Genomic DNA, 12,864 nt, shown 5'->3' with positions numbered 1-12,864 from the left:
TATTTCACAACTTTACCTAGAGCTAGTTTAGGGGTAAAGGTGAGGGAGGAGATAAAGGAAAACAGGCTGTTTTTGTTACCTGTAAAATATTTCTGGTAATGGGAAGAAAACTGGGTATATGGGCAACAGGAGTATGGGGAAGGCTCTTTGCTATTTACCTTCTACTTTTGATTTAAATCAATACATTAACTGTTAAAAATTAATACGTAGAATTTTGAGTTTCTGCTAGTTTTAAAGACAGTATTTGAAACTGATGAGTAAAACAGTAAATATTTTAGCTATGGATTTAAATTTTTCATCAGTACAGCTGAGTATATTCCTCTGGCAACCAAAAATATTACTCCCTGAACTAGGAACGTGACTACTATCATGTGGATTGTTCAACTCTAGAATTATACAGTCCTGTCTTTTAATTAGCTAATGGCTGGAAAAAAAAAGTAAAGGCGATCCTGTACAAGATAGAATCTTTATAAACTTACTCAAGAGCCAGTTGGAGACCAGCTCCATAAAAATAACAATTTAGGTCCCTGGAATGCAATCTAGGAGGCCAAGATGGCCAAATCTTTAGACTTGCTTTCATTTCAAGAAAAGCTTCCCACCACCGTCCAAAATTGTTCCAGCAACTACCACTTCTTAAACTTTAACAGCAAGCTCTTCAACAAGGGCACAGGAAACCCAAACAGCTGTATCAAGAATGACTTTTGGTCAGGAAATGAGTTTCTGATCAGAGTGGTAAAACTGAAAGTTCTTTCTTATACCTATTACTAATTTGAGATATACCATTTACTCCTTTGATGAAAGTCCTCCCCAACCAAGCTCCTTTCATGAAGGGAAGAAAAGAATAGAGTATTTAAATAGCAAAGAATTTATATATTTTAGTTTGGAGTTGTTAATTTTATCGAATGTTGGCTAAAGTCAAACGCTAAGTACTTATACCAGATCTGTTTCTTAAATATAAAAAAGATTTCTAGGGAAAAATGCTGGCATAGAGATAGGATCACAAAACTCCATACACTCAAACTTAATGAAATGAAGAAAACTAAAAGGTTACTTTATGTACTTTTTGGCATGTTTAAATGTTTCATACTGTAAAATTTGAAAATTAATTAAAAACAATAAAATATCAAAGAAGAATATCATCTGGAGAAAAGAAAGCAGAAGTGTACAGAATTTCATTTAAAAATCTTACCATTCCATTTCTTACCCTTCAAAAAATAAAAGAGGTAAATGAAAAGTTCTGAAATCTTTCTCTGATACCAACTTTTCGGAGACGATGAATGAGGGGGATAGACAAGCAGTCAAAGTGGAAGGACTCATATAGAGTAAAAGCTACTCTCACCTCAACTGGCCATCAGACATTTTTAAAAAACTGTCAGGTTTACCATGTCATTTTTCCCTAACATGGAGAAGTATGGCAGATGACTCAAAAATACATATAAATGGCTCAAAGCTAATTATTTCCAGCAATAAGCAAGATTTATCAGAACAGAAAGACAAAAACACTAAGAAGTAAAAACCATGGGAAACAGGTGGGAAGAAAGAAATTTCTATTTGAAGTTCCCCTTCTCAGCTGTGAATTAACAGTGCCATGGCCAATACCCAGATGTCCACCTATCTTTAACCCTCTGCTAGTAAATGTAAATAATTAATAGTAATTACTTATTGACAATGTTTCAGTCATTATTCTTAGCATTTCAAATGCATTACCTCAATTTAACCCTTACAACAATCCTATGAGGTATAATATCCCATTAACAAATGAGGAAACTGAGGCAAAGAGGTAGTTTGCTCAAAATTACAAAGCTAAAAAAGTGCTGGAGCCAAGATTCAAAACCAAGCCATCTGATTCAAAACCAGAGCTCTTGGCCAATGAAAAGAAAAGAGAGTTTACAATATTTATATCATGAAAAGGTTCGGTTCAGGGAAAATAATATTAATCAAGACATTAAGCATTCTGTAACAATAAACAATATCAACCATTAGAAAGACATAATGGGGCTTCCCTGGTGGTGCAGTGGTTGAGAGTCCACCTGCCGATGCAGGGGACACGGGTTCGTGCCCTGGTCTGGGAAGATCCCACATGCCGCGGAGCGGCTGGGCCCGTGGGCCATGGCCACTGAGCCTGTGCGTCCGGAGCCTGTGCTCCGCAACGGGAGAGGCCACAACAGTGAGAGGGCTGCGTACCCAAAAAAAAAAAAAAAAAAAGAAAGACATAATGAACATACATCTTTAAAACATTTGTATTATCATCAAAATGTAAGGCAAACGACCACTGGAAACAGAAATCAACAGAAGTTTTAACTCAAGAACATCGAGCTCATGATAGAACAGACAGACATAAATAAAGTGACCTATATGGAAACTGAATAATATAGTGAATAAGGCTGAATTAATACGTAATGTATTCTTTATCTGAAAGTAAAGACTGTACCTCATTTTCAAATACAGAGAATTAAGAAAACAACAAATCAAAGGCTACAACGAAAACTTCAATGAAGTTTCCAAAAACCTATTAGTCTATGGTATAATGCAATAAAACTAGAAATTAAAGTTTTACTAGGAAAAGAAACTTTAACCATTTAGAAGTTAAAAACAAAACAGAATACTCTCATATGCTAAACAGGATATCAAAACTGAAATTGAATATCTTGAAAATACAAATAATGGAAACATATACTAGCCAAAGCTGAGCTCAGAAGATAAATCTTGGCATAAAACACTTACTAAACAGTAAATATCACAAATACAAAATTAAGCATTCATCTTCAGAATCCAGAAGAACAATACACATGCCAGGAAGGCAGAAGAAAGGCAAAGACAGAGCAAAGTCAGAGGGAAATGAACTAGGAAAAAAAAAACACAGTAAAATTAATTCAACACGTTAAAAAATTTTAATATAGTATATAACCTAATAAATTTAATCACTCAAACACAAATATACAATATTAAAAATAAGAATAGAGGGCTTCCCTGGTGGCACAGTGGTTAAGAATCCTCCTGCCAATGCAGGGGACATAGGTTCAAGCACTGGTCTGGGAAGATCCCACATGCCATGGAACAGCTAAGCCTGTGTGCCACAACTACTGAGCCTGTGCTCTAGAGCCCGTGAGCCACAACTACTAAGCCTGTGTGCCACAACTAATGAAGCCCGCATGCCTAGAGCCCGTGCTCCACAACAAGAGAAGCCACCACAATGAGAACCGCAACGAAGAGTAGCCCCCACTCGCCACAACTAGAGAAAACCCGTGTGCAGCAACGAAGACCCAACATAGCCTAAAATAAATAAATAAAAACGAGAATAGAAAAACAACTGCAGATATACAAAAGATTAAAAGAATTATAGAAGAGTACTTTGTGAAACTCTATGAAAATACACTTGAAAATTTGGATGAAGTGGATTATATTCTAGGAAACAAAAAACTAAACAAAAGAAGTAGAAATCAAAAAAGACCAAGAGCCATGGAATAAACAGATTTACTAAAGAGCTATAATCCAAAGTCATACTAGTCAGCTTCATAGGGAAAATTCTTTCAGACTGAAGTAACAGATAATAGAGATGATATTTACACCATGCCAGAGCAGAGGAAGGAAATCTTGCAAAATCTTTTTATGAAGCAATATAACACAGAAATCTAAGGATTACATTATGAGAAAGAAAAAATTTCAGACCTCATTTCTGAATATTGAAACAAATATAATAAATTTTAAACACTTCAACTGCCACTGTATATTTTAAAAAAGAACTCCATAAATGAATAGTATTCATTCCAGAAATGTAATTGTGACCAATTATTAAGTAATCTATTAAAAAATTCACCAAATTATAGGTTATGAGTCAAAACAACCTTCATTTCAAAGATCAAATGGCATTTCAAACATAATGAATCACTCTTCATTTAAAACAAAAAGAAAAACAATTGGTAAAATATGCACGTATGCTTGATGCTACCATTGTCAGAGTGAACACACTACCTTTTTTTAAATTGAGGTATAACTGACATACAACGTTATATTAGTTTTGGGTGTACAACATAATTCACTATTTGTATATACTGCTAAATGATCACCACAGTAAGTCTAGTGAACATCTGTCACCATACATACTTACAGAAAGTTTTTTCCTTGTGATGAGAACTTTTAAGAGTTTCTTTCTTAGCAACTTTCGAATATGCAATACAACATTATCAAGTATAGGTGCCATGCTGTACATTACATCCCCATGACTTTAGTACTGGAAGTTCGTACTTTTTGACTCCCTTCACCCATTTCAACTACTCTCAACCCCCCTCCATCCCTAGAAACCACCAATCTGTTCTCTGCATCTATGAGACAGTGCGTTTGTTGTTTTGTTTTAGATTCCACATGTATAATACCATATTTTTAATCTGACATTTCACTTAGCATAATACCCTCAAGGTCCATCCATGTTGTCACAGATGGCAAGATTTCCTCCTTTTTTATGGTTGAATAATATTTTTTATCTATTCATTTTTTTATCCATTCATGCATCAGTGGACACTTAGGTTGTACCCCTATCTTGGTTATTTTAAATTCCACAAGGAACATGAGGGTATGTATATCTTTTTGAGCTACTGTTTTCATTTCTTTTGGATAGATGCTCAGAAGTGGAACTGCTAAATCATATGGTAGTTCTATTTTTAACTTTTTGAGGAACCGCCATACTGTTTTCTGTAGTAGCTGCACCAATTTACATTCCCACAAACAGTGCATATCCTCACCAATACGTTTTACCTCTTGTGCTTTTGATAATAGCCTTTCTACAGGTATGAGGTGATAGCTCATTGTGGTTTTGATTTGCATTTCCCTGATGATTGGTGATGTTGAACACATTTTCATGTGTCTGTTAGCCATCTGTACATCTTTGGAAGAATGTCTATTCAGATCCTCTGCCTGCTTTTTAATTAGATTTTTTTTTTTTTTTTGCTGTTGAGTTCTATGAGTTCTTTATGTATCTTGTATATAAACCTCTTATAGGATATATAATCTGCAAGTATTTTTTTCACATTTAGTAGGTTGCCTTGCATTTTGTCAATGGTTTCCTTTCATGTGCAGAAGCTTTTTAGTTTGATGTAGTTCCACCTGTTTATTTTTTCTGTTGTCTTTGCTTTAAGGTTCAAACCAAAAAATCATCACCCAGACTCATGTCAAGGAGTCTTACCGCCTATGTTTTCTTTTAGGATTTCAATGGCTTCAGATCTTACATTCAAGTCTTTTTTTTTTTTTTTGCCTTTTTGGAGTATCACCAATTATTGGTTCCTTTATTTTCTTGAACTAGTTCGTTGATGTTGAATCTAATATATAGAGGGAAAAAACGCCAAGCCATGCTTTTGAAAAATGGGTCTTACATTGTTTTTTTAAAACAGAAGTATAGTTGATTTATAATATTGCATTATTTTCAGGTGTACAGCAAAGTGATTCATAAATACATATATATACATTCTTTTTCAGATTCTTTTCCATTATAGGTTATTACAAGATTGAATATAGTGCCCTGTGCTATACAGTAAGACTTTGTTGTTTATCTATTTTATATATATATATATATATATATAGTAGTTTGTATCTGCTAATCCCAAACTCCCAATTTATCCCTCCCCCCTTTCCTCTTTTGTAATCATAAGTTTGCTTTCAGTGTCTTTGATCATTTCTGTTTTGTAAATAAGTTCATTTGTATCATTTTTTAGATGCCACATAAGTGATATCATAATATTTGTCTTTCACTGTCAGGCTTACTTTACTTAGTATGATAATTTCTACGTATATCCATGTTGCTGCAAATGGCAATATTTCATTCTTCCTTATGGCTAAGTAATATTCCATTATATAATATATACCACATCTTCTTCATCCACTCATCTGTTGATGTACACTTAGGTTGCTTCCATGTCTTGACTATTGTAAATAGTGCTGCTATGAACATTGGGATACATGTACCTTTTCAAATTAGAGTTTTTGTCTTTTCTGGATATATACCCAGGAGTGGGATTGCTGTATCATATGGTAGCTCTATTTTTAGTTTTTTAAGGAACCTCCATACTATTCTCCATAATGGCTGTACCAATTTACATTCCCACCATCAGTGTAGGAGGGTTCCCTTTTCTTCACACCCTCTCCAGCATTTATTATTTGTAGACTTTTTGATGATGGCCATTCTGACTGGTGTGAGGTGATACCTCATCATAATTTTGATTTGCATTTCTCTAATAATTAGGCATGTTGAGCATCTTTTCATGTGCCTGTTGGCCATCTGTATGTCTTCTTTGGAGAAATGTCTGTTTAGGTCTTCTGCCCATTTTTTGATTGGGTTGTTTGGTTTTTGTTATTGAGTTGTATGAGTGTCTGTATATTTTGGAAATTAAGCCTCTGTTGGTCACATCATTTGCAAATATTTTCTCCCATTCCATAGGTTGTTTTTTTTCATTTTCTTTATTGTTTCTTTTGCTGTGCAAAGCTTTTAAGTTTCATTAGGTCCCATTTGTTTATTTTTGCTTTTATTTCTTTTGCCTTGAGAGAGACTGACCTAAGAAAACATTGGTATGATTTATGTCAGAGAATGTTTTGCCTATATTCTCTTTTAGGAGTTTTATGGTGTCACATCTTATATTTAAGTCTTTAAGCCATTTCAAATTTATTTCTGTGTATGGTGTGAGGGAGTGTTCTAACTTCATTGATTTACATGCGGCTGTCCAAGTTTCCCAACACTACTTGCTGAAGAGACTGTCTTTTCTCCATTGTATATTCTTGCCGCCTTTGTCAAAGATATAATTGACCGTAGGTGTGTGGGTTTATTTCTGGGCTCTCTATTCTGCTCTCTACTGATTCATATGCCTGTTTGTGTGCCAGTACCAAACTTTTTTGATTACTGTAGCACTGCAGTATTGTGTGAAGTCTGGGAGGGTTATGCCTACACCTTTGTTCTTTTTCCTCAGGATTGCTTTTGCAGTTCTGGGTCCTTTGTGGTTCCATATAAATTTTAGTATTATTTGTTATAATTCTGTGAAAAATGTCATGGGTAATATAACAGGGATCACATTAAATCTGTAGATTGCTCTGGGTAGTATGGACATTTTAATGATATTAATTCTTCCAATCCAAGAGCCTGGGATACCTTTCCATTTCTTTGAATCACCTTCGGTTTCCTTAATCAATGTTTTATAGTTCTCAGCACATAAGTCTTTCACCTCCTTGGTCAGGTTTATTCCTAGGTATTTTTTTTCTTTTTTGGACGCGATCTTAAATGGGATTTTTCTTACTTTCCCATTCTGATATTTCACTGTTAATGTAAAGGAATGCAACGGATTTTTGTATGTTAATCTTGTACCCTGCTACCCTGCTTATTTGGTTTATCAGTTCTAATAGTTTTTGTGTGGAGTCTTTAGGGTTTTCTACATAAAGTATCATGTCATTTGCATATAATGACAATTTTACCTCTTCCCTTCCAATTTGGATACCTTTTATTTCTTTTTCTTGTCTGACTGGTGTGGCCAGGACTTCCAATACTGCATTGAATAGAAGTGGTGGCAGTGGGCATCCTTGTCTCGTACCAGATTTTAGAGGGAAGGCTTTCAGCTTTTCACTGTTGAGTATTTTATTGGCTGTGGGTTTGTCATAAATAGCTTTTATTATGTTGAGATATATTCCCCCATACCCTCTTTTGTGAGTTTTTTTTTTTTTTTTACCATGAATGAATGTTGAATTTTATCAAATGCTTTTTCGGCACCCATTGAGATGAACATGATTTCTGTCTTCTCTCTTGTTGCTGTGGTGTTATCACAATGATTTGCATATGTTGAACATCCTTAATCCGTTTTGAGTTAATTTTTGTGTATGGTGTAAGACAGTGGCTCAGTTTCATTCTTTTGCATGTGGTTGTCCAGTTTTCCCAACACTGTTTACTGAAGAGACTATCCTTTTCCCATTGTATATTCTTGGCTTCTTTGTCATAAATTAATTGACCATATATACGTGGGTTTATTTCTTGGCTGTCTATTTTGTTCCATTGATCTATGTGTCTGCTTTTACGCCTATATGGTTTTGATTACTACAGCTTTGTAACATAATTTCAGATCAGGGAGTAAGATGCCTCCAGCTTTGTTCTTTCTCAAGATTGCTTTGGCTATGGGTCTTCTGTGGTTCCATACAAATTTCAGAATTGTGTGAATTCTGTGAAAATGCCATTGGAATTTTGATAGGGATTGCACTGAATCTGTAGATTGCTTTGAATAGTATGGACATTTTAACAATATTAATACTTCCAATCCATGAGCATGAAATATCTTTCCACTTATTTGTTTCTTTAATTTATTTCACCAATGTCTTATAGTTTTCAGCATACAGGTCTTTCACCTTCTTGGTTAAATTTATTCCTAGATATTTTATTATTTTTGATGCAACTGTAAATGAATTGTTTTCTTAATTTCTCTAATAGTTTGATATTAGTGTATAGAAATGCAACAGATTTCTATATCTTGATTTTGTATCCTGCAAATTTACCAAATTCATTTATTAATTCTAACAGTTTTCTGGTGGCGTCTTTAGGGTTTTCTGTATATAGTATATTATCATTTGCAAATAGTGACAGTTTTAATTCTTCCTTTCCAATTTGGAAGCCTTTATTTTTCTTCCCTAATTGCTCTGGGTGAGACTTCCAATACTATGTCAAATAAAAGTGGCGAGACTCAGCATCCCTGTCTTGTTCCTGATCTTAGAGGAAAAGCTTTCAATTTTTCATCACTGAGTATGATGTTAGCTGTGGTCTTATCATATATGGCCTATATTATGTTGAGGTATGTTCTCTTTATACACACTTTGTTGAGAGATGTTGAATTTTGTCAAATGCTTTTTCTGCATCTATTGAGATGATTGTATAATTTTTATCCTTCATTTTGTTAATGTAGTGTACCATAATGACTGATTTGCAGATGTTGGACCATCATTGCATCCCTGGAATAAATCCCACTTGATCATGGTGTATGATCCTTTTAATGTATTGTTGAATTTGATTTGCTAATATTATACTGAGGATTTTTACATTGATGTTCATCAGGGATACTGGCCTGTAATTTTCTCTCTTGTGGTGTTACTTGTCTAGTTTTGGTGCACCAGCTCTTTAAAGCTTCTTCCCAAAGCAAGTCTCATGGCCACACTTAACTTCAAGTGGGCAGAGAAGTATAATCTTATCATATGTCAAGGAGAGAGGATGAGAATATTTGTTAACAGCTCTAATCATTACTATACCTGCAAAGTCAGAGGAAACACCTCTGATTATTACTCTATATTACTTTTATTGTTTGACCAGTTTACAAAGAGTATATGTTACTTTATCATTTAAAAACACATTCACATGTAGATTTCATATCTGTCCATAGATGAAGATTTATACTTTGGACTGTGGGGTGAAAACTGAGGAAATGCTACTGTCTGATTATAGTAACCTTAACTACAAGTTCAATTTTAAGTGTCAGTAATAAACTTGTTTAAAAAGGTTGTATCAGCAGGGTTAATGTAATAAAATAACATCAAATTCTACAAATGGTTTTTAGTTTTCTATTAAGCTACACAGATTAGTCTAATAAACTGGCAATTATCCATCTCCCCATTGCCCTCAAAAATGTGAAGCTGTCTCTTTTAGTCCTCAGAATAAATATGTGTATGTGCAACCTGGGTATTATTAACTGCAATTTGTAAAAAAGGAAACTGAAGTGTGAGACACATTGCAGTTAATTCAATGGGCCATGATTTTCCCCCCAACATTTTATTTTAAAATTTCAAACAGATAGAAGAGTTGAAAAAACTTCTCAGTGCATACTCGGAAAGCCAACATTTAGAATCTATATTTAACATTTTGCTACATTGGCTTCATCACATATATATTCATCTATCTATCATCTATTGATCTTATTTTTTATTAATTTCAAAGTAAGTTGCAGACAGCAGTATCCTTCACCTCTAAACATCTTAATTAGATTTCAATATTTATATTCTATATTTTAGAAGTTATATATTAGAATGCACAAGTGTATACTTGTGTAAGTTCTAATAAATACATCCACCCATGTAACCAAAATCTCTATCAAGATATACAATTCCATTGTCCCAGGAAGTTCCCTCACATTGGGCTTTGATTTGAACACAAGATCTGTCTCTAAAGTCCATAGTCTTTCCCACAACACTATGCTACTTCTTTTAAAAAGGCCCAATGTATAAATACATTAAACAAAAAGAATTTTATTTCTAACCCTCAATAATAAAGGTAGCTGAAATATGGAAATATGAAAGGTATAAAATACTAGAGATTCCCTCCACTAAAGCCAGACAGCCTAGGTATTTAATATCTGTAGCACAATGACTGTATCACTTTCTGTTTACTAATTTCCACTGAATAAATAAAAATATCTACTTCCTTCCCCAAGAGTTAAAGAATTAATCAAGGAGGTATGGCAATTAAAGAATTAATCAAGGAGGACGTGACAATAACAACCATTACATATGTTCATATCTTATACCTTCAATTAAACTAATAATGCTTCGGGGCAAGACCATTTCTTAGGCTTGTAAGGCAAGCATTAGGTCAAGTGCTATACACTTTAGTGATTACGATGAGAGGCAGTGAGGAACTGGAGAAAACACAAAACCTTTGGAATCAGCCAAATGTGGATTCAGATCTCTTCATATTTATTTAGCTATATAACTATGTACAAGTTAAACTTCTCTAAGCCTCAGTATATCATATGTAAAATGAGGCCTATATTTGGCCTTCCTATCAATGTCAGGTTTCTCAAATAGACGATCTACAAGCAGACCCAGGCAAGAGAAGCCCCTACCCTGGACTTCAGGCTTTTGGGGGAATTTTATGTAACAGTTTGTTAATTTAACTTAGTATGTATATGGTATGTAGGTCTACATTTATATTTGCTCCAGATCCTGCAGATGTTACAAATGGGCCTGTCTGTATCTACTACTAATAACCTAACATGTGTATTGCCATATTCACTTTCAAATATTACCCTATTTAGTCATACAACATTATCATGAGTTAGGTTTCATTAATTCCATTGTGCAGATAAAGAAACAGATGTGGTTAAGAAACCTACCCAGCGCCCTTATCTTCTATCACCATATCACTCTCTTCTTAACTCCCAAATATCTGAGCTTCCTTCTCTAACATATTATCAATATTTCACTCTCCAAGACAATATGCCCCTAATCCCTAAATCTAGTCCCTATTTTCCATGACCTCTCGGTAGCACCTGATACTGTTAATAATTTTTCCTTTCTTAAAACAACTTTTCCTTTGGTTTCTAAGGCTCGACTATTTCTTCTCTTAGCTTTTGCTCTTTTTCTGTCTCCTCTTGTTAGAGTTTTGGTGAAGAATGAATAAGATAATATTTTTGGAGAGTGTCAGCATAAAGCATATATTCAATAAAAGGTAGGGTTTCTTTTTAACCTAAAAAGAATAGCTACCATTTTTAAGAATGGTGTCAATTACTCTACTAGGTGATACACACACATGCACACACACTATTCCATTTATCCTAAAAGCACCATAAAATTGAAGTTCAGATTGGCTGACAAATTAACCTGTATTAGAAACCTGGCTCCAACAATTCCTAGGTTTATGATACTAAGTCACTTAACTTCCCTGAGCTTCTGCTTCTCCATCGTGTAATTTTATAATGTTCTTGTGAGAATTAAATGAAACACAGGATATAAAAACACAAAGTACATGGTACAACAGTCAGTAAATATTAAACTCCTTTCTCTTCTTGTTGCTACCAGGTGAATACATTAATTTTTTATCCTTCCCTTGTGTGCATTTCTAAAAACTAAGTCCTTGATCTCTTGACCTTCTTTCTTTATACTCTGTACCTACACTCTGTCACACTTGTGAGTCCAACTCCTCCAGAAAGATAGTTTTGAATTATCTGTGACCATTTCTAAGTGTGCAGGCCCACATCTCTAAGTTTTGCTAGTTCTTTCTACTTGAGAATCCCACTGCCTACCATATCAAACTGCTCCTTTCCCTCACAAAGAATGGAAAGCAAAAGACTGGGAGTGGGTGACATAAAATATTAAACAGACAAAATTGATAGGATTCATGATAAAGAAGCTAATTTTATGGTTTCAAGCTTGCCTGAGAAAATTACAAAACTGGAGAAGATTCTCATAGATCATGTCCAAAATTTTCTCCCCTTTTCCTCATTCTTCAGACATGAAACTCTAATCCTTCTATTTCCCTAACCCACAAAGCCAAAAATGTTCCCATTCCATTGAATTCCCTTACATTTAAATGCTCCATTCATCTAACACCTAATAATACTCTATCTTCTATTACCAATTTTCTTACATTTACATCTTATCTTCCTAACTATGCTGTAAGTTCTTTAAGGCCAATAACCATCTCTTATACTTTTAGTATTGTTCATAATGCTAATCGACTACTGCTATAAAGATATGGTCAAGAATTCAGAAATTATAAATTAAGATGCTTTCAGATCTTTTTCTGACATGGAAGGAAAACTTTTCAAGTCAAAAGCTCTGATCCACAAATAGAGAAGGTGTGACAAACAGGAAATTTTCTATTTCTCTCTCAAGAATTTCAGTTTTGGCTTTAAACAGAAAAAAAATCCTTTAACATATATTTCCTTAGCCATGTGTTAATACTTTATAAATTATTTCCAGGAACTGTGCAAGCTTTTCTTCAAAAATTACTTATACCAGCATACCTTGGAGATACTGCAGGTTCGGTTCCAAACCACCACAATAAAGCAAATATCGCAATAAAGAGTCACACAAATTTTTGTTTTCCCAGTGCATATAAAATTTATGTTTATACTATTACTG

At 34.1% G+C, this 12,864-nt stretch overlaps 1 protein-coding gene across 3 annotated transcripts in view; it reads right to left on the bottom strand.

The window, feature by feature from the left end:
• The window catches only part of GLCCI1 (glucocorticoid induced 1), a 118,154-nt gene that overhangs the window by 70,134 nt on the left and 35,156 nt on the right, over nt 1-12,864 (bottom strand). The window lies entirely within an intron of this gene.

This window comes from Globicephala melas, chromosome 9 (assembly GCF_963455315.2).
Source record: "Globicephala melas chromosome 9, mGloMel1.2, whole genome shotgun sequence".
Classification (NCBI taxonomy): domain Eukaryota; kingdom Metazoa; phylum Chordata; class Mammalia; order Artiodactyla; family Delphinidae; genus Globicephala; species Globicephala melas.
This window is presented reverse-complemented; position numbering and strand designations above follow the sequence as displayed.